The sequence below is a fragment of the Lissotriton helveticus genome, chromosome 5_1 (genome assembly GCF_964261635.1).
Source record: "Lissotriton helveticus chromosome 5_1, aLisHel1.1, whole genome shotgun sequence".
Taxonomy (NCBI): Eukaryota; Metazoa; Chordata; class Amphibia; order Caudata; family Salamandridae; genus Lissotriton; species Lissotriton helveticus.
The window spans coordinates 128,108,181-128,135,322 of NC_136065.1; positions in this window are offsets into that span (position 1 = coordinate 128,108,181).

Consider the following 27,142-nt stretch of genomic DNA (forward strand, 5'->3'; position numbering starts at 1 on the left):
CTGCAGGATGACTGGCTTGATTCGGACCCCTCTTCTGACTGTCTTGTGGAACAGATTGTGCAACTAGTTCTTTCATTTTCGTGTCTTTCATACGTCTCCTTTCGTGTTCTTGCTCTTCCCTGATTCTATTCTGGTGATACTGGAGCATCTGTAACATCTGTGACGGGGTACTAGCTTGCCAGGTACTTTCGACTTTCAAAACTCGATTTTTAACTTGTGGGCTTGAATTCTCGACTAGTTTAGTAACAAAAAGATGAGGGTATGGGGGCGTGGCTTACCGGGCGATCATGGCGGACGTGGCTTCTTAGAGCTCCCGCCGGCCCGACGATTATCCTACCGATTCTCCTGGCCCCCGGACCCGGAAAGCATATCGGAGTTGGGGCACAGGTGGCGGACGGCTCAGGGCGCATTCCGGTGCCGGGACTGGCGAGCCGCGACCCTCCCTGGTGGTGAAGTGAGCTGGAGCGGCGGGCGGCCTAGAGCCAGTCGGCCGAGCCGGGGCCTCGATTTTGGCGCACCCGGATGGGGGAGCTCGTCCTGGGGTCAGCGGCGCCGCTTACCTGCCACTATCCGGCGCAGCCTACAGCGGGCGGACCTTCACGAGCCCCCACTGCCCTTCCACGCGGAGCAAGCACGGTGTCCTGGTGCTGAGGGGCGCCTTGGCGACGCTGCGGCCTACCTGGCCTTGGAGGAGCCGGGGCCTCGAGTTTGGCGACCCCTGCCCACAATCGCCTGCACGGATCCTTGGCCCGGAGGTGCAGGCGCCTGGGAGCCCCGGGGACCGAGGGGCCAGGGGCGAGCCCTATCTGGTCTGCTGTCTCTCCCAATCCGAGGATCGCCGGAGCGGTGAGGATCGCCGGAGCGGTGGGGCCCGGAGGCCTGGACTGCAGTGGCCCGTGCCGCATTGGGGGTGCCCGGCGTGGACCTGGTGCCGACCCTCAGCGAGACCCGACGAACAGTGAGTGTTGGCCCCCCCCCCCCCCTACAAATGGTGATGTGGTGACTGCGTGACTGCTGAGGGACGCTGTGCCCGGGGGGGTCATTGGGGGCCTGGCCCAGACTGCCGGACCTGGGGGGTCCCCTGGCGGCCGCTGAGACACACGAGGTACACCAAAGCCAGCTGGCATAGAGCGGAGGGTGCCCCGGGAGAGGCTTGCACGCGCTGGGACCTGGCCTGCGGGGGTCGGCGGAGTCGCGTCTGGGGAACACCCCCCCCCTTATCACCTGGAGTATACGACAGCCGGGGGCGTGAGGAGGCCTTCGCTTGTGAGGGTGCCCTGCTCTTGATAGCTGTTGGAGTGAAGGGTGCCCCGCCGTCAGCGGCCGCCGGCGCGTTTGGGGACGACTCGGCCGGACTCAGCCTTCGCCATGACCAGGGGGGGAGGAGGGCCCGCTAAGCAGGGGCCCATCGACAAATTCAAGGAACCGCATGGCGGGGCCGGAGCGCAGGGCTGCCAGGGACCGGGGCCGGACAACGCGGCGCTGATGGCAGCTATCACCCAGTCGAGAGACATGCTGGATGCAAAGATTGGGGCTGTTGGGGCCGATGTGACACTTCTAAGGCAGGACCTGCGCAATGCAGTGGAGCGCATAACTGAAGCAGAGTCCAGGGTCTCAGTTGTGGAGGATGATGTCGGGACCCTGAAGAGGAAAATGGCGGCGATGGAGAGTATCCAGAAGGGTCTAGCACTTAGGGTGGAGGACGCCGAAGGGCGGGCGCGCAGGAACAACCTTCGTTTTGTGGGTTTTCCGGAGGATTGTGAGAAGGGGGACATGGGACGCTTCCTTTCTCGATGGCTGGAGAGCTGGCTCCCTCCGGATACCCTGTCCAGATGCTTCGTAGTCGAACGCGCGCACCGGGCCCTGACGCAGAAACCGCCGACAGGTGAACGACCCAGGCCGGTGATCGCCAGGATTCTGAACTTTCACGATCGAGACGTTATCTTGCGAGAGGCGAGGGCCAAGGACTCTCTTTCATTTGAATCCCACAAGATCATGGTCTTCCCCGACTACACCAAGATGGTGCAGCAACAGAGACGCTCTTTCCTAGACGCCAAGGCTAAACTCCGGGGCCTAAAGATACAGTACTCCTTACTCTATCCGGCCCGCTTGCGGGTGGTCTTCCAATCTAAAACTCACTTCTTTGAGACGCCGGAAGATGTTTTCAGGTGGACAGATGAGACAGTGAGGGTCAGGCCGCATCCCCAACCGGGCCTTGATCCAGGCCACACGAGTGATTCCTCGCAAACCCAGAGTGATCACCAGGCCCGTAGCCGGAAGAATAGGAAGTCCAGGTCCAGGCGCCGCAACGCCTCCAACACTGGGCGCAGTACCGCTGAGCCAGCTGATCCAGACGCTTCGGGGGGCATTGGATGAGGTGCAATGGGTGGTCCTGACCGCCTACGGTTCCCAGCCGCTCCAGCGGTGGACGGGGTTCCACTGGGGCCTTGCATACCTGGGGACTGCAACATGTGCTAACTGTTACGTTTTCTGACTGTCCCGCAACAGGTTCAGACTTTGGGACGGGTTCGGGGTGCTCCGATACAGGGGCTGCTAGCCTCCTGCATAGTTGGGAGTAGATAGGGGGAGGGGGGAAGCGTTAGAGTAAGGGGGTGTTCGGGATCCATTGGTATGGTAGGCTTTGGGCGCTCTGTTTTGGGCCCGAAGCCGCCCATATCGCGACAGGTACTTCAATGTTTGGTGAGGTATAGGGGGGGAGAGGGGGGCAGTTGGGGAGATGGGTTGGGGGACAGGTTGGGGTTGGGGTAGTTGGGGGGGTAGGGGAGGGTGGCACAGTGTCTGCTTTACTTAGGCTACTTTCTTGTGTGTGTGTGTGGCTCCGAGAGCCCGGGTCCTTACATCTCCTCCCCATTGACTATGGTTGATCACCAACGGTCAGGCCTACCAAGGGCAAAATTGCGAGTGGTGAGCTGGAATGTCCGGGGGATGCTGGATAAAATTAAGCGAGGGACGGTGCTGCAGCTGGGGAAGAGGGAGGGGGCGGATGTCCTCCTCCTCCAGGAGACGCACCTTCAGGGCACCAAGACCCTTAGTTTACAGAGGTATGGTTATCAACAGGTGTTTCATGCCGGGTTTGCAAGGGGGTCCCGGGGGGTGGCGGTCCTAATACACCGAAGGCTCGCATATGTACACGAAACTCATTGGGTCGATGCACATGGTAGATACGTGTTTGTTAAAGGAATGATTGGGAATGAGCCGATGGTCTTTGGTAGTGTGTATGCCCCACCCCCGCTGCAAGATGCCCTTATTGAGAGGTTGTTCGAAGTGTGGATCGGTATCCCGGATGTTTTGGCGATTGTGGGAGGAGACTGGAATTTATTTATTTATTTATTTATTTATTGGTTTGTTACGCGCCGGCATCACACCCGAAGGTGTATCTCCGCGCGGTGCTGTGATGTGGACAGAAAGAGGAGCCCCCACCTAAAATAGTACCGTTTTTAGGCGCTTCCTGAAAGCTGGGTGACTGGGGCACTCTCTGAGGGAGAGGGGGAGGCAGTTCCATAGACGTGGACCCATGATGGAGAGGGCACGACCTCCTTGTCTGGTCTTATAATGTCTGGGAACCTGCAACAGCTGTTGGTTGGTAGACCTAAGGGTGCGAGACGGACGATGAAAGACAAATTTGTCCGCCAAGTACTGGGGTCCCAGATTGTAAAGACTTTTGTGTATCACACAGCAGATTTTAAATTCTACCCGTTTCCGGATAGGAAGCCAGTGAAGGGATTTGAGGAGGGGGAGGGAAGGCGTTCTAGGGGGGGAGTTGGTCACCAGCCGTGCTGCGGTGTTCTGCACCACTTGCAGTTTGTTAAGCACTCCCTCACTGGCCGCTAAGAGTAGGCCATTACAGTAGTCCAGGCGGCTCAAAACGAGGGCCTGGACCAAGGTCTTCCGGGTGTCATCGGGCAGAAGGGGGAACACCTTCCGAAGGAGGCTAATGACGTGGAAGCATGAACCCACAGTAGTGCCGGCATGGTGAGAAAGGGTGAGGTCCTGGTCTAGACGAACCCCCAGGTTTTTGACCACCTGTTTAGGGAGCGGGGCTTGTCCCAGGCTTGAAGGCCACCAGTCTGGGGTCCAAAGGATTTTCGCCTCCCCAAATAGCATGACCTCAGACTTTCCCACATTGCACTGTAGGAAATTCTTGGTCATCCAGCTGGCAATTGCAGTCATGCCGTTGGAGAATGATTGTTTTATCTCCGGGGTGAAGGTCTTGAAAGTAAACAGCAGCTGCGTGTCGTCAGCGTAGGAGATAGGCATAAACCCAAAAGACCTAATCATGTTGGCGAGAGAGGAGACGTAAACGTTAAACAACGTAGGGCTCAGGCAGGAGCCCTGCGGGACTCCTCTAATGATGTTGGCCGAGGCGGAAGTAAAGGAGCCCATGTTCACCTTCTGGGTCCGCTCAGAGAGGAAGCTGGTAAACCACGCCAGGGCAGATCTTTCAATGCCTATCTCCTTTAATCTGGAGAGGAGAATGTCGTGGGATATGGTGTCGAATGCTGCGGACAAGTCCAACAGCACCAACACCACAGACGAACCTCTGTCCAGTGACAGGCGTATGGCGTCCGTAACAGAGAGGAGGGCGGTCTCGGTACTATGCCTAGGCCTGAACCCGGACTGAGAGTGGTCAAGGCTGCCCGTGTGCTCAATAAAGGCGGAGAGATGATGGTTGACGTGTTTCTCCGTCAATTTGCCAATGAATGGCAGCAGAGAGATGGGCCGCAGATTGGTCAAGTCCGACCAGGGGATGGTGGAGTTCTTCCTGATAGGCTTGACCATGGCCTCCTTCCATACCTGGGGGACCAGTCCCTCAGACAGGGAGCGATTGATAACCGTTTGAATACATGGGCTGATAACACTGCCAATAAGGTGCATAACACGGGCAGGTACGGGGTCAACTGGACTGCCTGACTTGATGGTCCCAATCAGGGAGTTGACCTGGTCTAGGGAGATCTCCGGGATGAGGGATAGTGAGGCTGGGACAGCACTAGCTGTTCCAGACTGTAGACTGGGCATGGGATCGTTATCTTCCGTGGAAGCGCTGGATTGGGAGATCTTTTGGTAGATGGAGTCAATTTTATCCGTGAAGAAGCCAGCTGTTTCGTCGCACAGTTGTTGGGTTAACACCTCTGCACTGTCACAGGCGACCGGTTTAGTGAATGTGCAAAGCACCTGGTAAAGCAATTTAGGGTCGTTTTTAGCATCAGAGAGCTGAGAGATGATGTGGGACTTACGGGCAGCTCTGATGTTTGTATGATAGAGTCGCATAGCTGAGCTATACCTGTCTCTATCACTGGGGCTGCGCGAGAGTCTCCAGGATTTCTCCAGCTTTCTGCAGGCTCTTTTCTCCATGCGTAGTGCATCTGAGTACCACAATTCTTGTTTACGACCCGACCGCATATTGCAGCGTCTTAGAGGGGCGATCAAATTGACCGCCGTACTCAGGGCTTTGTTAAATTTGGACAAAGCCAGATTGGGGGAGTCTGATGGGAGGAACTCAGGAGGAATGAAGGCGGCTCCAAAGGAGGTGGCGGATACCTTGTGCCACTGCCTGCGCCATAACGGTAGGGGGACAGGGTTGGGGCGCTCCTCAGAAAGAGAAGGGAGGAAGAAATTAATTATAAAATGGTCAGTCCAGTCAACCTGCACAGGGGGATGGCAGATCAGGGCATGGGAGTTGGATAAGACTAGATCTAGCGTGTGGCCGGCTTGGTGGGTCGGGCCCTGATTACACTGTATAAAGCCTAGGGCAGAAAGATCAGCCAACAGTTTGCAAGATTCAGCGTTGTCGGACAGTTCGCTGTGGACATTGAAGTCCCCTAGGAGTACAAAATTAGTCCCAGACCTAATATGTGGGGCTAGTGTCTCCAGGAGAGTGGTCGAGGCCACTGTGTAAGGACCCGGAGGGCGGTAAACCAATGCTCCCTTCCAGAAGAGTGAGGGCGAGGAGCCAAATTTAAAAACCAGTATCTCAATGTCGTTAGTACAACATTGATCAAGGAGAGTGACAGTAAGCGTATCTTTATAGATAACGGCAACCCCGCCGCCGGTTTTGACAGGGCGGTCAAGCCTAAGAATCTTATACCCTGAGGGAACCGCCAGGGTGATAGCAGGGACTAGGTGAGGCTTAAGCCATGTCTCCGTGCAGAAGCAATAGTCGGGGCGGGTAGAATGTATTAAGTCCCATACTTCCGAATGGTGCTTCGGGAGAGATCTAACATTGCATAGTATGCTATTACCCCTGGGGGACGGGGCGATTGGGTCCATCGGGGTTTGAATGTCTGAGAGAGGGAAATCGGAAAGGGACTGAAAATGACACTGTTTGCAAGAGAACGGACCCCCGGGGCAAGGGCCGTCCTTCTGACCACAGCCATTAAGGGCAGGGTGCCACAATTTGCGTAGGTCACTGGTGGAATACCTTATTCTATACGCTGCTAATGAGTTGGAGACGGCAGAGGTAGGGGTCATGGCCCCTGGTCCCGTTCGGTCACGGACGGGCACAGACGGGCTCCTCTCTGGCTCGTCTCAGGCGCGTCTAAGGCGCCCGTCTGCGCGCAACCGCTGTGATGGATGGGCGGATGGATCGCTACAGGCCCGGCAGGGAACCCCAGACAGCGGCGCCGACGAGGCTTCATGGCCTGGCACAGGGCATGGGTTGGACCGATACATGGCGCTACCAGCATGCCTTGAGCCGAGAATACTCCTATGTGTCGGCTGTGCACAAGTCCTTCTCTAGGCTAGACTACCTGTTCGTACCGACTCCTTGGCTGCCGAGGGTCGCTACCACAGCCGTGCTCCCCCGTGGCGTCTCGGACCACTCCCCCGTGTCCCTGGACCTGCTGCTGGACAGGAGGCGACAGCCCTTTCGTTGGCGCCAATCAGCGTGGCACCTACAGCAGGATGGATACCGCACACGTTTGCGCGAGTCTATCTCCGATTATTGGGCAGAGAATGGCGGGCCGGAGGTCGACGCCGTCACCCAGTGGGAGGCGATGAAGTCGGTGCTCAGGGGAGTGGACATTGCCTGGTGTGTGGAGGCCCGAAGGACCCGTCTGCGCGAGGTGGAGGAGGCGGCGGGGCGGGTTCGGGACCTGGAGAGGGACTGTACCGCGAGTGACACGTACGAGGCGGTGGGGCCGCTCCTACAGGCACAGCAGTTGTACTCCTCCCTGCTGCGCAATGAGGCGCGCCAGCTTTGGCTGGCCACTCAGAGCAGGATCTATCAATGGGGGGATAAATCCAGTACCATGCTATATAGACTTTGCCAACACACCTTCCGGCCCCAGGCTCTGCCGGGCATTAGGGATGTCCAAGGTGTCCAGTTGGCGGCCCCTGAGGCCATAGCTGCCAGCTTCGCGAGGTATTATGCCGATCTTTATGCCCCCCGCGAGGTCCTCTCTGCGGAGGATATAGACAAATTTTTGGCAGATCTCCCGCCGCGCGCCCTCCCAGAGGAGGCCAGGGATCGGCTGGACCTTCCCCTCTCTTTGGAGGAACTGGGCACGGCACTTGGGGAATTGAACACCGGCAAAGCCCCGGGACCGAACGGATTTCCGTGCGAGTTTATGAAGACCTTTCACATCCAGCTGGAGGGGCGCTACCAGTTGGCACTGGAGGCGGCCAGGGAGAGTGGACTCCTACCAGCGGATTGGCGACACGCAGAAATTGTTGTTTTCTGTAAGCCAGGGAGGCCCCTGGAACAGCATTCTTCGTACAGACCGATTTCCCTCTTAAATTTCGAGGCGAAAATATTGGCCAAGGCCTTGGCCAACCGCCTTCTCCCGTACATCACTGACTTAGTACACCCTGACCAGGCGGGGTTCATGCCCCATAGAGCAACTCGGCACAACATTCGCCGGGCGCAGGTGGTGGCAGAGACAACCCGGGCCGCCGGGATCCCAACGGCGCTCCTCCTGGCAGATATCGACCGAGCCTTTGACTCGCTCAGCTGGGTGTACCTTAGGGCACTGCTGTCCCGCCTCAATCTCGGGCCGGTCTTCCTCTCGTACTTGAGCTTGCTCTATACGGACCTGACCGCGTCGGTGCGGGTGGCGGGAGCGGCGTCCGAGTCCTTCCCCATCGGACGGGGCACCAGGCAGGGATGCCCTCTCTCCCCCTACCTATTCGCCCTGGCCATGGAGCCTCTGGCGGCGTGGGTGAGGATGGATGCGCAACTCCGGGGACTGGAATGGGACATGGGCCCCTCCGACCGCATTGCGCTCTACGCCGACGATGTCCTGTTCTTCCTCACGGACCTCAATAGGTCCGGACCCAGGGTCCTGGAGATAATGAAAATCTTCGGGGAGGTTTCGGGATTGTATCTGAATGTGCAGAAGTCCAAGCTGTGGGCTCTGGGCGGCGGGGACGGGCCGGGTGATTGGGCCTTGACACTGCAGAGCGCGGTGGGGGGCCTCAAGTACCTGGGTATCTTTCTTACAGATGTTCCAGACTTGGCATGGGAGCGCAATGTGGTGCCTGTGTGGGACAGGGTGCGTTCGGACATAAAAACCTGGTCCAGAATGCCGCTGAACATATATGGCCGGTCGGCGATCTTTAAAATGGTGGCCCTGCCGCGCCTTCTATACCACTTGCAGAACCACCCATACCCCATTGCCCCGCAGTGGTTTCGCCAAGTGAACGCCGCCCTAAGTCAGTTCCTTTGGGCTGGGGGAGTGGCGAGAGTGGCTCTCCGCACCTGCTTTCTTTCTACGTACTGCGGGGGCCTGGCCACCTCAGACATTTTATCATACTATCAGGCGGCGCACCTGCTGGTGCTCAACGACTGGTGGTATGGGGATCGGGGCGACCCGACTTATGCCCTGGAGCGGTGCCTGATGGATCCAGATACGGTCCACACCATTCTTTATTCGGCAGCTATCAGGAAACGACTCCCCATGGTCACTCAGGTGGTCTTCCGGGTGTGGCGCGCTGCCTTGCGCCGCATGGGATGGTGGAATAGATTGACGGGGGAGACCCCGCTGTGGCAGAACGGCCGTCTCCTGGAACTGGCATCCCTACGGGGATTCAGGGGCTGGGATGATATCGGTATCTCCACGCTCGGCAGCGTCCTGAGGGGCACCACCCTTAAGTCTTTCCAGATGTTGCGGGAGGAATACGACATGCCCAAAACTCAATTCTTTAAATATTTGCAACTACGCCATGCACTATCTCCCTCCCTGGTGGGCTTGGAATCTCTGCCCGAGTTCAGCCCCCTGGAGGCCAAGTTGTTCATGGGGGAACTAGAGGAGAAAAAGATTTCCAATATATACCGAACTCTGGTCACGCACTGTTCCTCCTCTCTTGATGGGTTACGTACTGCATGGGAGAGAGATCTTGGTGCGTTCGAGGAAGAGGACTGGAGAGAGGCCCTGGAGGCCCCTAAGGGGGCAGCCATTGCGATGCGCCTCCGCTTTATTCAGTTTAAATACTTACATAGGGCCTACTTTACCAGAGAGCGGTTGTGGAAAGCAGGTTTGATTGCCTCCCCCGAATGCTTGAGATGTGGCCGGGCGGTTGGAACGTTTGTCCATACTGTGTGGTCATGTGCGAACCTGGCCAGGTACTGGGTGGGGGTCTGGGACTGTTTGGCTGAGGTTCTGGGCTGGGACCTTCCCCGAACACCGCAGCTTGGCTTGCTTCATGTTATGGAACAGGTGGGGGGCAACATTTACAAGCGTCACTTACTGGTCCTGGGCCTTACTGTAGCCAAGCGGGACATAGCCAGGGCCTGGAAGGACCCCAGGGCCCCTTTGTTGGAGGTTTGGAGACGAGGATTGGACTTTTGCATGGGACTTGAGCGCCCGATCTTTGAGGCCAGGGGATGCCCCCGGAAACATTTTAAGATATGGAAAAGATGGGCGGAATACAGGGGACTGTGGCTGGAACCACCGATGGCCCAGGACACTGGGGAAGACCTTTAACTACTGTACCCGGGGCGACAGGGAGTACGCACACTGGCTATTATTATTTTCTATGCCTTGAGATTAGCAGACACTGGGTGGAGGGCGGGGTTGGGTCAGGGGAGTTAGGGAGTTGGGGGGTTGGGTGTTTAATGCAATAATGCTTGTACTGAATGCATGTCCTTTTTTCTATATGCTTATGCTCATTGGTCCTGCGTTGTGATGCGGGACGATGTCCTTATACTCTGTGCAATGTCAGTACTTGAAAAAATAAAATTTTGTTCTGAAGAAAAAAAAGATGAGGGTATGACTCGCTACTCGTCCTGAGACCACTGTTGATACTAAAACATTTCTCGAATCTAGAATAAAAATCACTAGTATCTTCATCCTGTTTCTGTTTGCATGCTGAGATTGCATCCCAATCTTCCTTTTTCGTGGCTAGTAATCTTGGCAAAACCTGAATCAATAACTCTGGCAATTCTTTACATTTGTCCCCAAGACCGGTACCTGGTACTCGTATTTTATCTTCAGCTTCTAGAGCTGTCCAATCTATCTTTTTCTCTCCCACCTCCCATTCTTTTTCCTTGAGTTTTTCATATACCCCTGCGGGCAACAGGACCTTTAACATTTTAATAATATCTGGATACGTGTATTCTCCCATACGGAGCATGTTCTTTAATTCTCGATGGAACCCTGCTGGATCTTTGTCGTGACAGGGAATTAATTTCTTCATCTCTAAGAGTTCCATCTTTGTGACAGGGGTGTAAACAAATACTCGTTGCATTTCACCATCCGGTGTCCTAACTGGGTGTACTTCTCGTAACGGATGCTGTCTATCTATGTAAAATGGTTTACTTTCTGGGGGTGAGACGTGAACAAAATGCGGGTTCAGAAACGTTCTATATTTGTGGCGCTGTTCTAAAATGACACTAATTAAATCGGTACCTAAACCTTTCCATTTATACTGGAGTAACTCGTTCAGGACATCATGTAACGGACCTGGATCAGAATGTTGACCCTCATACAGTGTAATGAGGTACTGGATCATATACATACCCACCAGTCGCTGCTCGGCTGGGGGCAGTTTCAGAAACATTTGTGCCACTATTTCGTCTGGAAAAGTGGTAGAATCAGTAATCCATCGGACTGCTGATCGGGCTAATTCTTGTAAATGCATGGTACTAAGTTCACTATAACCGATACGTGATTTCAGAATGTGATCGGTAGCTTGAAATACTTGTTCTAGAGAACCTTGTTCTGGTGCTGGAAGATGAAAGACTTTCTTGTGTTCTAGACGTAAATGTCGGTCTGGAAATCTAGATTTACCTACATACGCTATTCTGGCGGTATTCTCGTCGTCTACCTCTTCAGTAGAAGAGTCGTTTTCCTTCTCGCTTACTTGTGCTGTTTTGCGTTGCACGTGTAACCTTATTATTTCTTTACGGATTTTCTTGTACATACTCTCTATACTACTGAGTGTCTTGTGTCTACCCTCGGCTATATTATCACTCCACCTTGTCAGGACTTTCATTTCGGTCGGATCTTTAGTCGGACAATCTTGTTCCCTTACTAAACAATTGATTAAAAACTTTAATAGCATGAGCTGGGTCTCAGCTTTCCTTAGAGACATGATTTCGCCAATACTTTCTGGATCATCCCCTGTACGGATGAAACGATATATTCTGTCTAGATCTTCTTTCATATTCGGTAGGGTGTCCAAATACTCGGTCACCCGTCTTACACGCAATGAATATAAAACCATATTATCATCGCCTGGGACTGGATCATAACGGCATTCGGTAAGAGCTCGCCTGATATCTGCAACGGACTGATATTTGGGCGTACGCTGTAACGCACGTTCATGTAACTCGACTAATGTTACACGTTTGTGTGGCGGCGGGGTACCAGGAGGACCTCCCCCCCCCGGCCCCTAAACTGGAATCATCTACTGATACTCTTCGTGCTGGCAGAGTGACCGATGTAGCGGGAACTTGTACTACGGGCTGGACCGGGGGTACCGTAACAGGTGCCCCGGTAGCTGGAAGAACAGGAATTACATTATTTACAGGAGCTGGCGGAACTGGATTCACATATTCTGGGACTGTGTCGTCCAAATAGGACGAGAGAAAAATATCAGCTGCGGTCGGTTTGTGACGTAGCTTAATCGGAACTAATGGCGGCGGAAAATTACATGGTGCTTCCGGGGTTGCTTTTGGCAAGCCCTCGGCAAGAAGAGGATACATACCCTTAATAAGGGCATTTCTCTGTCTGTCTGACTGTTCGGCTTTAACTCGTTCACCTACTTCGATCAATTCCCTTTCTTGGGCTCTTTCTGAGGATTCTCTACTTAATTCTGACTTTCTGATTTCTTTCTCTGTTCTTTTGTGAGATTCTTTGCGCCATAACTCGATGGCATCTTTCTGGGACTGTCTGGCTTTCTTTTTCCATAATACTTCTTCTACTCGCATGATGCACTCGGCATCCCACGTACCTGATACGGGCCATCTATACTTTTCCTCTAATTGTTTGGTGTACTCCACCCATAAGTCTAGATATAATATGGCACTTATGCCATGCTTTTGATACATGAAATGACCTGGACTGTCCCTAGGCGGGACAGGAACTGCTTCTTCGAGCAGACCTTTTCTAGTTTTTAACTGACGTAATCTTGAGAACAGAGGCATGACTGGACTGGAGTCTAGACACAATACAATACACAATGAACACAATAATAACTGCAATACGAATCATTCATACCACGACGTTGAAAACACACGAAATAACATTTAGAATAACAGTTCGGACAAGATACTACCTGAAATACTGAGAACAGAACACATGAATTTCTCGAGAACAGAACTTACTAGAACAGACTAGATGCACTGCTGAAACAGTACGAAACTTACCGGTCCCATAAAGAGACACGTCAGGACCCGCATCCACCTAAGTGGACACTTCGTGTTGGATCTGTGTACCCAAACCCACGGACCAGAGACAAATTAATTGACCCTGTCTAGATACTACCCCAGCAACGGTACTCACCGGGCAGCAAGAACGGAAGGCCTCGGACTGGACTGGACTGCTACGACGACGGACGGACGAACTTCGGACTTCAGTTACAGGTGGGCCTCCGGATACCTCGGACCTTGGACTCTCGGCTTGGGCTCTGGTCGGGACTCGCCGCGTTCCTCCACCGCCTCGTCTGGATGCTGGACCGCAACCTCCGTCTCCTCCGTGGACCTGAGGGATACTTGAGGCAGAAATATCTGCCGCTGCGCAGGATGGTTCCTTCACGGCTGCAGAGGATCAGGGGGCCTGCGTGGCTTCTCCGGCGCGTGGGGAAAGGGCAAGGCCCTATTCGGGCGCCATTATGTGGTAAATAAATAATTAATTACCGGTACTATTTTTCAGGATACTCATACAAATAGATAGCTCAATAAATAAGAGTCAAGATACGAGGTAGCTAGAGTATACAGGCTTTAATTGAGCATAAAGGACTGGAACAGGACAGCCTGTACGGGGATGGGATGGCAGCTGCCTGGGGCAGGGACAAAGGAGCGCTAGCTTTTAATAACAGTGCACAAGTATATATAGTTAAAACATTTACATGGCATTCAATACAATAGGCGTAGCAGTAGGCGGAGTTTGTAGCAGTCGCGAAAGATAAGGCATAAAGTGGGTGTAACAAGAGGTGTGTACAAGGCGGATACATAGACATGTGATGCAAACGTAACAGAATATGTCATAAAAGGGGCGGAAACATGGAGGGGGCTACCTGAGCAGCTGGGACCTTTAACCTAGTGGTGCGCGCAAACTGGCAATGACGTGTTACTAGGGAGAACTGGGGGGCTATGACTTCTGCGCTAGAAGAGGAGACTAAAGTCTGGAGTGTCAGAGTGACATGTACCTAAGCATATCTAGTATCTAGTGTTTAGAGAACATGTTGATAGAAACTAAAAGTTATCAGGGCAAAGGCTAACAGACACTAAGACTGGGGCATGCATTATTCTACATGTAGTGTGTGTGCGAGGAATATTCTATGAATATTAATACAGTATTTCTCTTACATGGAGACATAAAGGCTAGACCATGACGGAAACTATTGATGCGATTCAGTAGCTTAGGAATGCAGAGAAGGAGGGCTGGACTGATAACTAGAATCATAACATACTCTGGGCAGACTGAGAGGCAGAGCCAGGCCGAGCCGGGCACTGCGAGGCATGAAAGTAAGCTAAGGGTCAGGGATACAGGTGGGGGCTGTATCGCTCCTCGGAGAGGGTTCAGGAAACAGGAGCTGAATCTGAGTCCGGGCCCTTTTGAGGCCTAGAAACGGGGACAATTCAATGAATTAACGTGCACACTGTAAAACATGGCAACGTAGCTTTACATAGGCCTGATATTCGTTGTATTCACGAAGACTGGAAACTGGCATACTAGAGATGGACACAACTATAATTGCGTCTTTAATCGATCAGAAAGGGAATACATGTATATCGATCATGCACATATGGCATAACATGGGGAACACGTAGGCACATATAACATGGCAAAATTTACTTTTCCACACCTTGCTAGTAGGTTAATTTATAACTGCAGAAGGCCTCTTGGGATTACGTAGGCGTCCCCATACCTCTGGTATTAGCAGAAGTGGATCACATCAAATTCTACTCAAGCTCTCAGCATACGAATGTTCTCCAAGTGTGTGTGATCATGCCTACGCAGTGCATTATTAAACGCGCCAATATCAGAGTTGGTCACAGCTGCATATGTGGTATGTCTAGAACGTGCGCTGATCAGTCCGAACAACAACCACAGTGTTGAAATAACCTTGAAGGCCTCGGCACTCACTGTTCAGACTAAGCTTACCAAGCAAGGCTACTAATGTAGAAAACACGTTATTCTTGTGTGAAGCAAAACACTCTGCTAAACTCTAAACAATTAATAAAGTGTGTGCCGTGTGCAAAAGGCAGCAGAAAGGAAAAATGGTGTTTAAACTTCTAATAAACTCATGTCAACCTAACACTGTGTGAATGCAAGGCTCAGCTCCACGACAATATATCTGGGTGGAGCCTAACCACACATCTCATCGTGAGATCTGACTGGCTGTCAGCACTTCAGCCAAGAAGTGTGGGCAGCCATCTTGGGACAAATATACTTGATAGCACCTCATTAGAAAGCATTGCAGTTAATAGAAGGTTTTAAGACTTTAGTTACATTATAAATCATTTGTTGATGGTACCATACTCATTTTAGGAATTGGGGTTTGTTCTAAGGTGATTTTACTATGTCAAAAAGCCTTCTGCTGGGATATCATGAATCATGTTTGAGAGAAAACTATTTTCTTATGCTTTTCCCACAGAGGTTTGGAAGGTGATCTATAAGCTAAACTGAGAGAATATTTTCTGTAAATTCACATTATCTTTCTCAGTCATGTGAGAATGAAGTCTGACGTTCTCAGTAAAACATGTACATCCAACAAGGGCAAAGACTGTCAATTGATTCCTTTGTGTTCTACTGCAGCTTCCCAGAGTGTTCTAAAGAACAACTAGAGTGCTAACAGCCTTACTTATGATAAAAGTATAGCACACCTGAAGCCATCTTGATTGGAATAAAGTGGTAACTCTTGAAACATTTTATTTGCAAAGGAACAACATGAGGAGGTTAATTATGATTAGTACTGCAGAAAGGAAAATTAGGGCACATTTTGACTTGACCCAAATCCTCTTCTATTTCATTAAAAAAAATTCTGACACACAGACTGAAACATGCACTTTGAATACCAGCAACAGACTTCCCTGGTGAGCAGTAGTTTTACTACAGTGATCTAATGAGCAACTAGAGTGTTAACATTCAGAATTTATGGCAAATGTGTGATACATCTGAATGCCTTCTTGATGGAACCAAAGTAAAAAACAAAGTATATCCTACTGAGGAGACTGCAGTAAATGAGGAAATTAGGAAACTTCATAACAAATAAGTCTCCCAAGATGGCCACCAGAGACAAAAGAGCCCAAATGTAGCACAAATATCATCCAGATGTAGCCCACGTATTGCTCAATGACAGAATGTCCCAGAGTGTTCTTAAGAACAACTAGAGCGCTTACTGTCTCACTTATGATATCAAAGTATGGCACACCTGTAGCCATCTTGATTGGAATAAACTGGTAACACATAAAACATTTAATTTAAAAAGGAACACAATGAGGGGGTTAATATTGCCATAGAAATTATGATTAGTGCTGAAGAAAGAAGTGGGACGGGTATGCTCAGACGTGAGTCCCGTGCTCTCCATGCCACTGGAATCAAGCTACCCAGGCTGATGAGGGCTGAAAGCCCGAAACCGGTCCTTGTATGCTTGTTTCCAGTCCAGGGAGGACCTGGCTTGGCAGTTCGGGCTGGACTGTTCCCATGGGGCACAGGGTCAAGACTGATTTGCATATAGCTGGGTTCAAACTGGAAAGGCATGGTGAGCAAAAAAGCGATGGATTTAGGCCCAAATCTCTGTACTGGGGTGAATGTATGACATTGTTCTGCATTCTGTCCATCACCTGTTGTTTTTGAAAGAATAATTACGGCACATTTTGAGTGACTTCTCAAATCCTCTTCTATTTCATGAAAACATTCTGACATGCAGACTGAAACATGTACTTTTAATACCCGCAGCAGACTTCCGTGGTGAGCAGTAGCTTTACTACAGTGATCTAATGAGCAACTAGAGTGCTAACATTCAGAATTTATGGCAAATGCGTGACATATCTGAATACCTTCTTGATGGAACAAAAGTAAAAAACTGAAAGCATTTCCTACTGAGGAGACTGCAGTGAATGAGGAAATTAGGAAACTTCATAACAAATAAATCTCCCAAGATGGCCATCAGAGACTAAAGAGCCCAAATGTAGCACAAATATCACCCAGGTGTAGCCCAATGACTGAAGTGTGCAAAACACTTTTTATTTGTTGTGTTTTTGCAGTTTTATATAGTGCAGACTTGTTCAGGCTTTGGAGTGCTTTACATGAGCATTGGTTACATCACACAAGAAGAAATTCATTTTGGTTGTAAACATGGGGAGATTAAGTGATTTGACCAGAATCACAGAATGTCGTGCTGAAGCAAAAACTCCAACCTGGTTCCCCAGTTTTAAAGTCTGCAGCTCTGGAAGTAACACCACATCCTCTCCCATACGTGCAACATTTAATCAAGTGGTCAACTGGATAAAAATACATAAAGATAACAAGTAATTTAAAAGTGCTTTGTCGCTATTTGAAAACTCAGAAAATATGTCCTCATTTTAGTTTTTTAGAGCACTAACCATAATTTTGATGCAAATAAGACCCTCTCATATATGTAATTTCTACAGGAAATGCTCTATGTATTACAGTTTTGATTACATCAAGATGACGTCAGGCGTTCCACACTTTTGTAATAAATATAGAATGTTAGCAATCTAGTTGTTCATTAGGATACTGTTGAGAGGCAGAGGCCAGGGGCATGGACTCTGAAAATTGAAGGCAGGTAGGAGGGTGCAGAGGCAACAATTTGACCACACTTGGCAGGCAGGAAGGGCTGTGGCAGCACAACAGACTATGGAGGGCAGTGGAAAGGGGGCAGGGGCAACAAATCAACAATACAGGACTGGCAAGAGAGGCTGTGGCAATAAAATAGCCCGTTGTGGGCAGAAGGAATAGGCTGTTATGTGAACACAAGCTCAGTAATGCTCTGCACTAATATTGTAATGCCCTGCACAGATGTTGTGAATTGACACGTTCTGAATATGCTTGAGATATCATTGTAAACCAGTATTAGTATTTAACAAGAGTTGTATTGTCAATGCTCGCAGCACGTGTTTAAACTGTTCAGGTTTGCACGTGAATGAAAAGACAACGCCCGCCCAGGCAAGACTATAAAAACCCTGGTCCTGCTCACAGAGACGCTTCGCTTCTTGACTCGGCGTCTTCGCGAGCGCTCCTGTTTGGCAGTCCTGAATCTTCCCGCCTTCCCAGCATCTTATCCTGTCTCCCGCTCTGTTTCCTGATTCCCGGATCCCTCGTTTCCCCGGACCCTTCTCCTTACCTGCATCGGCAGTGAATCCGCCTCGGCTTCTGCTCCTGATTCCTTCGTCTCCAGTTCCTGATTTGTTGGATACCGGTGAGGTTTTCTTTACGGTTTACTCTTGGTGACGATCTACCGGATCCTGTCAAATGTAAAACAGTTAATTGGTTACTCGGCAAAGCAAACCTTGAAAAAACAATAGTGAAAACAAACAAACATTGATAAAGAAAAACAGCAATAATCTCCTGAAAGACTTGTTAAAGGAACGGACTTTTAAAAGCTAACTTTGTAGTTTGGAGATATTGGCAAAAAGGATTGTTGTTAAACTTGCTTGTTGTTGTTTGGGGACACTTGCAAAAACGATTATTGCTAAACTTATGAATTAACAGTAGGCAATTATTGTAATTTGGTACATAGCTTTACAGTAAAGCTCCTTTTAAAGAACCTAAATCTAATTTGAATAGGACACAGATTTCATGAGTCCAAGAGTTCAGTTGATAACAAGAGAGTAGGCAGGGTTGTTCTTTCTGCTTCTCTTTTTTAGAATCCAATTAAAGGATCATCAAGAGCAATTGTAAGGTAGGTAGAGTTCAAAGTGTGGAATTTAACTCGTTACTTACTAACCAGTTAATTAACCAAGCATAGTTTGAATACATTATTACTGTCTCTTTCTTAAATCATATTGTAATAAATATATTTTTATTTATTTTACGACAGTAGACCGAATCCTCATCACTTAGCAATTACAGAGGTGTTTGAATGGGCTAATGGTAATCTGGTATGTACTGTTATTTCTGTAGAGATACGTTTTAGTAGAAACAATGTGAGTATATGTAATTCTAATAACAATTTCAACATTCAGACACATTGCTAAAGATATTCCTAAGTCAGTACATGAAGTCCAGATCACCTCAAAGAGAAACTCGATTGAAACCTCTGCAGGAAGAGCTCCAGTGTTGTGTTTTTTCTTGTTTCTCACTCCACTTCCCCTTTCCCTTGTGGGTCAGTCAGCTAGATTAAGTGTCTAATTCCTTGATCTGCTGGTAGATTCATAAGGGGGTTGGGATCAAGCATCGTCAAGAGGGAACAACAGGAGCCTCGTGAACTAACGCTTGACAGAAAGCGAAGCCACAAATCCTCTTGTTTCCCCTTGACGGTGTTCTGACCATGAATTTCACTGAATGTGATGTTTCTGAGTTAGCACAAATGGTATACAAATTGAATAGCGAAATGCAGGAATTGCGTGTAGAAAATCAAGTTCTGAGGCAGGAGTTAGATGAAACTAAGACAGGTTTTACTACATGGAGAGAATCATCAGATGACAGATGCTTGACATAGGCAGTGGTAGTACAACCATATTTCCATCATCCAATGTTTTGAAGCCCAAATGGGCTTTATTTGATCTGTCTCCTGTCTACAATATCCTCTTTTTCAATGTAAGTCAAAGGGGAAAATCAATACCCCAGTTTTTCTCTTTTAAATCTCCCTCTTACCAAGTTCAAAATGTTAGCAAGTATGGTACATTAGATTATGGAAGACAGGAGGAATTGGGGTAGGGACATGGACTCGGATAACAGAGGACAGGAGGGACATGGAAAGGTACACCAAACTGACCCTACAGGGCAGGCATCAGGGTTTGCAGCTGCACAATACACCACACAGGGCATGCGGGACGGGAGTGCAGCACAACAATCCATAGAAAGCAATAGGGAGGGGACAGGACCATGCACATGAACAACAGAGAACAGAGGGGAAAGAGGCAATGGTAGCTAGCTGACCATAATGGACAGACAGGTGAGAATGCTGCAGCATAACAGACCATAAAGTGCAGGAGGGATGGATCAGGGACATTAAAATGGAACAGACAAGCAAGGAGGGAGGGAAAAGGGGTCTGAACATGGAAACAAAGGGCTTGGGGCAAGGGGGCTGGGCAGGAGCAGCAAGATGACCATGGAGGTCAGGCAGGATGGACACTAGAAGCAAGACACACCATGGAGAGCAACAGTGAGACTATAATGGCATACACACAGACCACGGAGGGAAGATGGGAAGGGGTCAGGGGCAGCTGGCTGACCACACAGGGAAGGTGGGAGGGGCCGTGGCAGCACAGAAGACCATGCATGGCAAGTGGGAGGGTTAGTGGCAGTACAATGGCTATGATGGGCAAGAAGGAGGGTGCAGGGGCATGCACAAAGGACCATGGAGGATAGAAGGGAGGGTCAGGACCTGGGCACAGACAAGAGAGTTCAGGGGAAGGGGCCTCACAACAGACAACATGGGGCAGGCAGGAGGAGCAGTTGCAGCACAACAGACCAGGGAGGGCAGAAGGGTGTGGCAGTAAAAGGGACCGTGGAGGACAGGAGGAAGGGAATAGGGGCATGGAATGTGGACAGGCAGGGTGGAGATGGCAGGGACAGGTTACAGTCATCTGACAATGCTAGGCAGGTGGCAGGGGATTGGCAGCTCAACAGAACACTCAGAGTAGATAGGAGTGGCAGGTCCATGGAACATGGTGGCAAAAAGGATGGAGCAGGGGCATGCACACAGACATCGGGGGGCAGGGGGAAGGAGAATAGGGGCAGCAAGCTAAGCACAGAGGCTAAGCAGGAGGTCAATGATGGGGCATAGAATTGGGCAATTGAGGACAGGAGGAGTGGACTGATACATCATGCTAAATGGAGGTCAGTGGCTGCACATCAGCCAATGCATGGCAGGAGAGAGTAGGCTAGTCCATGGATTCAGACAAAGACAACAGAGGATAGGGAGGAGGTGGATGGGGCAGCGAGCTAACTGTTCAGAGAAGGCGGGAAGGCCAGTGGCAGAACAACGGCCACACAAGGTTGTAACAAGGGAGCAGGGACATGAACTTGGAGGAGGGAAGGCAGGAGCAGCAAGCTTGGGTGGGAGCAGCACAATGCCGGAACCTGCTTCCAACCCCCCCACCATCCATTGTGATATGCATTTTACTTAACTTTTTTAAAAAACTAGACATTTTCTGAAAAAAATAAAGATTACAGGGACGGTATACTTAGACTCAGATTTCACTCATACACAACCAGGGAAATTCAGCAGTTATAGTTGAGCTAACTATAACTTACGCCACAACAATGTACTGCTAATGACCTCAGACATCATTCATGACATGGTCAGTTACATCACTTATGACATCTCAAATGAGCTGGGATTGGAATGGAACTATAATCGCTAGAACTTTATTTAGGGATAGTGTGTGTATATTAACACCCCTTTTTTTCTTTTCTTTCGTGTAAGAACCATTATAATACGCAACGTGCCCAGATTTGTATGGCGGATAGCCTTTCACTTTAAACTAATGTGTAGTCCATTGTTTATGTTGATGTTTGCAATCCTAACTATGTTTATAATGAATAAGTCACGTTGACGAACACACAGGTATGGCGGTCACGGGGCAAGATATGCTGAAATGACATTGTGCAAAAACAACTGTTGATGGACCGAATGCACAACAATGTCATACATTCACCCCAGTACAGAGATCTGGGCCTAAATCCATCATTTTTTTGCTCACCATGCCATTCCAGTTTGAACCCAGCCATATGCAAATCAGTCTTGACCCTGCACCCCATGGGAGCAGTCCAGCCCGAACTGCTAAACAAGGTCCTCCCTGGACTGGAAATAAACATCCTAGGACTGGTTTCGGGCTTTCAGCCCTCATCAGTCAGGACAGCTTGATTCCAGTAGCATGGAGGGCACAGGACTCACATCTGAGCATACACGTCCCACTCGGGGTGACAAATGCAAAAACAACAGTTGATGGACAGAATGCAGAACAATGTCATACATTCACCCCAGTACAGAGATCTGACCCTAAATCCATTGTTTTTTTTGCTCACCATGCCAGTCCAGCTTGAACCCAGCCATATGCAAATCAGTCTTGACCCTGTGCCCCATGGGAACAGTCCAGCCCGAACTGCCAACCCAGGTCCTCCCTGGACTCGAAACAAGCACCCTAGGACCGGTTTTGGGCTTTCAGGCCTCATCAGCCAGGATAGCTTGATTCCAGTGGCATGGAGAGCACAGGACTCACATCTGAGCATACCCGTCCCACTTGTGGTGACAAATGCAAAAACAACAGTTGATGGACGGAATGTAGAACAATGTCATACATTCACCCCAATACAGCGATCTGGGCCTAAATCCCTCGTTTTTCACTCACCATGCCATTCCAGTTTGAACCCAGCCATATGCAAATCAGTCTTGACCCTGTGCCCCTTGGGAACAGTCTAGCCCAAACTGCCAAGCCAGGTCCTCCCTGGACTAGCAACAAGCATCCTAGGACCGGTTTCGGGCTTTCAGCCCTCATCAGCCAGGATAGCTTGATTCCAGTGGCATGGAGAGCACGGGACTCGCGTCTGGGCATACCCATCCCACTCAGGGTAACAAATGCAAAAACAACACTTGATGGACAGAATGCAGAACAATGTCATACATTCACCCCAGTACAGAAATCTGGGCCTAAATCCATCGTTTTTTTGCTCACCATGCCATTCCAGTTTGAACCCAGCCATATGCAAATCAGTCTTGACCCTGCACCCCATGGGAACAGTCCAGCCCGAACTGCCAAGCAAGGTCCTCCCTGGATTGGAAACAAGCATCCTAGGACTGGTTTCGGGCTTTCAGCCCTCATCAACCAGGACAGCTTGATTCCAGTGGCATGGAGGGCACAGGACTCACATCTGAGCATACACGTCCCACTCGGGGTGACAAATGCAAAAACAACAGATGATGGACAGAATGCAGAACAATGTCATACATTCACCCCAGTACAGAGATCTGACCCTAAATCCATTGTTTTTTTTGCTCACCATGCCAGTCCAGTTTGAACCCAGCCATATGCAAATCAGTCTTGACCCTGTGCCCCATGGGAACAGTCCAGCCCGAACTGCCAAGCCAGGTCCTCCCTGGACTCGAAACAAGCACCCTAGGACCGGTTTTGGGCTTTCAGGCCTCATCAGCCAGGATAGCTTGATTCCAGTGGCATGGAGAGCACGGGACTCACGTCTGAGCATACCCGTCCCACTCGGGTGACTAATGCCAAAACAACAGTTGATGGACGGAATGCAGAACAATATCATACATTCACCCCAGTACAGAGATCTGGACCTAAATCCATCTTTTTTTGCTCCCCATGCCATTCCAGTTTTAACCCAGCCATATGCAAATCAGTCTTGACCCTGTGCCCGATGGGAGCAGTCCAGACTGAACTGCCAAGCCAGGTCTTCCCTGGACTGGAAACAAGCATCCTAGGACAGGTTTTGGGCTTTCAGAGCTCATCAGCCAGGATAGCTTGATTCTAGTGGCATGGAGAGCACGGGACTCGCGTCTGAGCATTCCCATCCCACTCGGGGTGACAAATGGAAAAACAACAGTTGATGGACAGAATGCAGAACAATGTCATACATTCACCCCAGTACAGAGATCTGGGCCTAAATCCATCGTTTTTTTGCTCACCATGCCATTCCAGTTTGAACCCATCCATATGCATTGTGTACATATTAACACTTGTTTTCTTTTCATTATTGTATCAATTCCTGGAATTTCACATTGTGACCAGGCCAATATGGACGCCAGCTTTTTGGATTAAAGTAATATGTAGTCCTTTGTTAATGTTGGCAACAGGAGGCATTTGTACATTTAAATAAGGATGCTACAATGACGTCTTGTATCGTTATCAAGGTTTGGACGAGCCGAAACTCATGGATCACGTCCTCTGCAGATTAAATACTTCCAAATTACAACCTGGGTGCTGATTCCTTCCTTGTAAGAGTGAGAGGAGATTAAATTCACTGAAAAAAACACAAGTTTCAGGGACATTATGGTTAGAAATTAGCATTTAAAAAACCTTAGAAATTCATTAAAAAAACACAGGTTTCATGGACGTCATTGTTAGTTGGACATTTCACTCGTATAAAACAAGAGAAATTCGGCCGTTGTAGTTAGTTGTGCTAACTACAACTCACGCCAAGCAATGCAGTGCTGATGATTTCACATATTACATCACTCATGACATGGTCAGTGACATCACTCATGACATCACTGATGACATCTCAAATGACATCACTGATGACATCATCCATGTGATCATCTGATGCACCTCCTCACACCCTAAAATACAGACTACCATTCTCGAAACCATAGCACACCAATACTAGTACAGCTACAATATTCTGTGCACTATGCATGCAGACCTCTAATCAGCTATATTGCATTGATACAGTCTTTTAAATACTCGGTTAGTACCTATGCAGTCTAGGAATCCTTCTGCCTGTCCCATGCACTTGTCCATTCACCCATCCAGCACTATGTGCATATCCTATCTCTCTGCCAATGCCTATGCACTTATAAATGTAGCATGCACTCTCTTTGCAGCACTGAAATTAATATAGTTATTACTCATATACTCAAGGAATGGCCTAGCCACAAACCCAAGTACAGGTACAATGTTTTATACACTCTGCATGCATATCTCTAACAAGCTGCATACTAATAATACGCTCTTCTAAATACCCAGTTAATACCTATGCAGTGTTGGAATCCTTCTGTCTGTGCCATGTATTTCTCCAATCACCCATACAGCACTATCTACGTATCCTAACACTCCGCCAATACCTAAGCACTAATAAATTCAACATGTGCTATCTTTGCAGCACTGAAATTATTCTAGTTACTAGTCATGTACTTAAGGAATGGCCTAGCCAGAAAAACTAGTACAGCTACAATATTCTGTGCACGCAGACCTCTAATCACCTCCAATCAGCTACATAGCCTTTGATACAGTCTTTTAAATACTCAGTTAGTACCTATACAGTCTAGGAATCCTTCTGTTTGTCCCATGCAGTTCTCCATTCATGCATCCAGCACTATCTACGTATCCTATCTCTTCACCAATACCTAAGAACTTATAAATTGAGCATGCACTCTCTTTGCAGCACTTAAATTACTCCAGTCATTAGTCAAATACTTAAAGAATGGCCATTTTGTACACTATGCATGCAGACCTTTAACCAGCTATCTGATCCTTGCTCTCCTTTGTTGGTTCTCTGTATGCTCAGCGCCAAGATGCTCCTTCCGGAGCGATAGTCGCGCTATACAAATTCCAATAAATATCAAAATATCAAATAGCTACATATTATTGAAACGCTCTTCTAAATATCCAGTTAGTACCTATGCAGTGTAGGAATTCTCCTGTCCAATGCATTTCTCCAATCACCCATCCAGCACTAGCTACTTAACCTATTACTCCACCAATACGTAAGCACTTATAATAACTGAAAAGAATGTTGAGCATTTTTTGATATGTACTACTGTCAAGGTAAGATTAAGTAATCCAAACACTACCAATGCACAACTACATTCAGCTGTGCACTATATACATAAACCTCTAACCAGCTACTTAGTAAAGAACCTCCCATGCAACCTAGGAATCCTCCTGTCTGTCCAATGCCCTTCTCCAATCACCCATCCAGCACTATCTACGTACCTAAGCACTTATAAATTCAACATGTACTCTCTTTGCAGCACTGAAATTATTCTAGTTATTAGTCATTTACCTAAGGAATGGCCTAGCCACTAACACAAGTGCAGGTACAATATTTTGTACACTATGCAGACCTCTAACCAGTTACAAACTATTGTATACACTCTTCTAAATACCCAGTTAGTACCTATGCAGTCTAGGAATCCTTCTGTCTGTCCCATGCACTTCTCCATTCACCCATCCAGCACTATCTACGTATCCTATCACTCCACCAATACCTAAGCACTTATAAATTCAGCATGCACTTTCTTTGCAACACTGAAATTACTCCAGTTATTAGCCGTATACTTAAGGAATGGCATAGTCACTAACACAAGTACATATACAATATTTTGAACACTATGCATGCACACCTCTAACCAGCCACAAACGATTGATACGCTCTTCTAAATACCCAGTTAGTATCTATGCAGTGTAGGAATCCTCCAGTCTGTCCCATGCATTTCTCCAATCACCCATCCAGCACTATCTACTTATCCTATTACTCCACCAATACCTAAGCACTTATAAATTCACTATACACTCTGTTTGTAATACTGTAGTTGTTCTAGTTACTCGTCATGAACTTATGGAATGGCCTAGCTACTGACACAAGTACAGCTATAATATTTGGTGCACTATCCAAGCAGATCTCTAACTAGCTACATACTATTGATACACTCTTCTAAATACCCAGTTAGTACTCATGCAGAGTAGGAATCGTCCAGACTGTCCCATGCACTTCTTTAATCACTTATCTACCACTATCTACTTATCCTATCACTCCACCAACACGTAAGCACTTATAAATTAAGGGCCTTATTTATGAGGCTGCGCATCACTTTTACGCTGCCGGTGCGTCACTTTTTTGTGATGCACCAGTGGCTTAAAAAATGCGCCTTGTTGCGCAATATTTACAAAGTGACGCATCTAGGTAGATGCGTCACTTTGTAAACCCCTGCGGCACATTATACCTGCGCCAGATATAATGTATGCAAGGGGGGCATTTTGATGCAAGAAAGGGCCATGGAAGTGACGCGGTGAAATCTATAAGATTTCACTGCGCCATTTCTTGGCCACTAATGCGTCAAAATCTTACGCCTGCTTCATGGCAGGCGTAAGACTGACGCAGGCACTAACAACATGGGACTTGCCCATGTGAAAGTACACATTTCTGGAGTTGCCTCACTTTTGTGACACACTCCAGCAATGCGGCACTTTTGCGCCTACGGATACGTCAGGAATACTGACGTATCTGTAACTCCTTACGACATGATGCGTCATATTATAAATATGACGCATCAATCATGATGCAAGGAGTGCGCACTGAGAAGTGACGCATCGCTGCTTTCACGCAGCGATGCGTCATTTCTCATAAATGAGGCCCTAAGTGTTCACTCTGTTTGCAGCACTGTCATCATTCCAGTTACTAGTGGTATTCTTATAAAATGACTTAGGCACCAACACAAGTACACATAAACTATTCTGTGCATAATCCCTCCAAATCTCTAAGCAGATACATACTGTTGGTCACCTCCATTAAATACTTTTGTAGTAGCCACACAGCGTAGGATACCTCCTGTCAGTCTCATGCAATTCTTCAATCACCCATCCAGC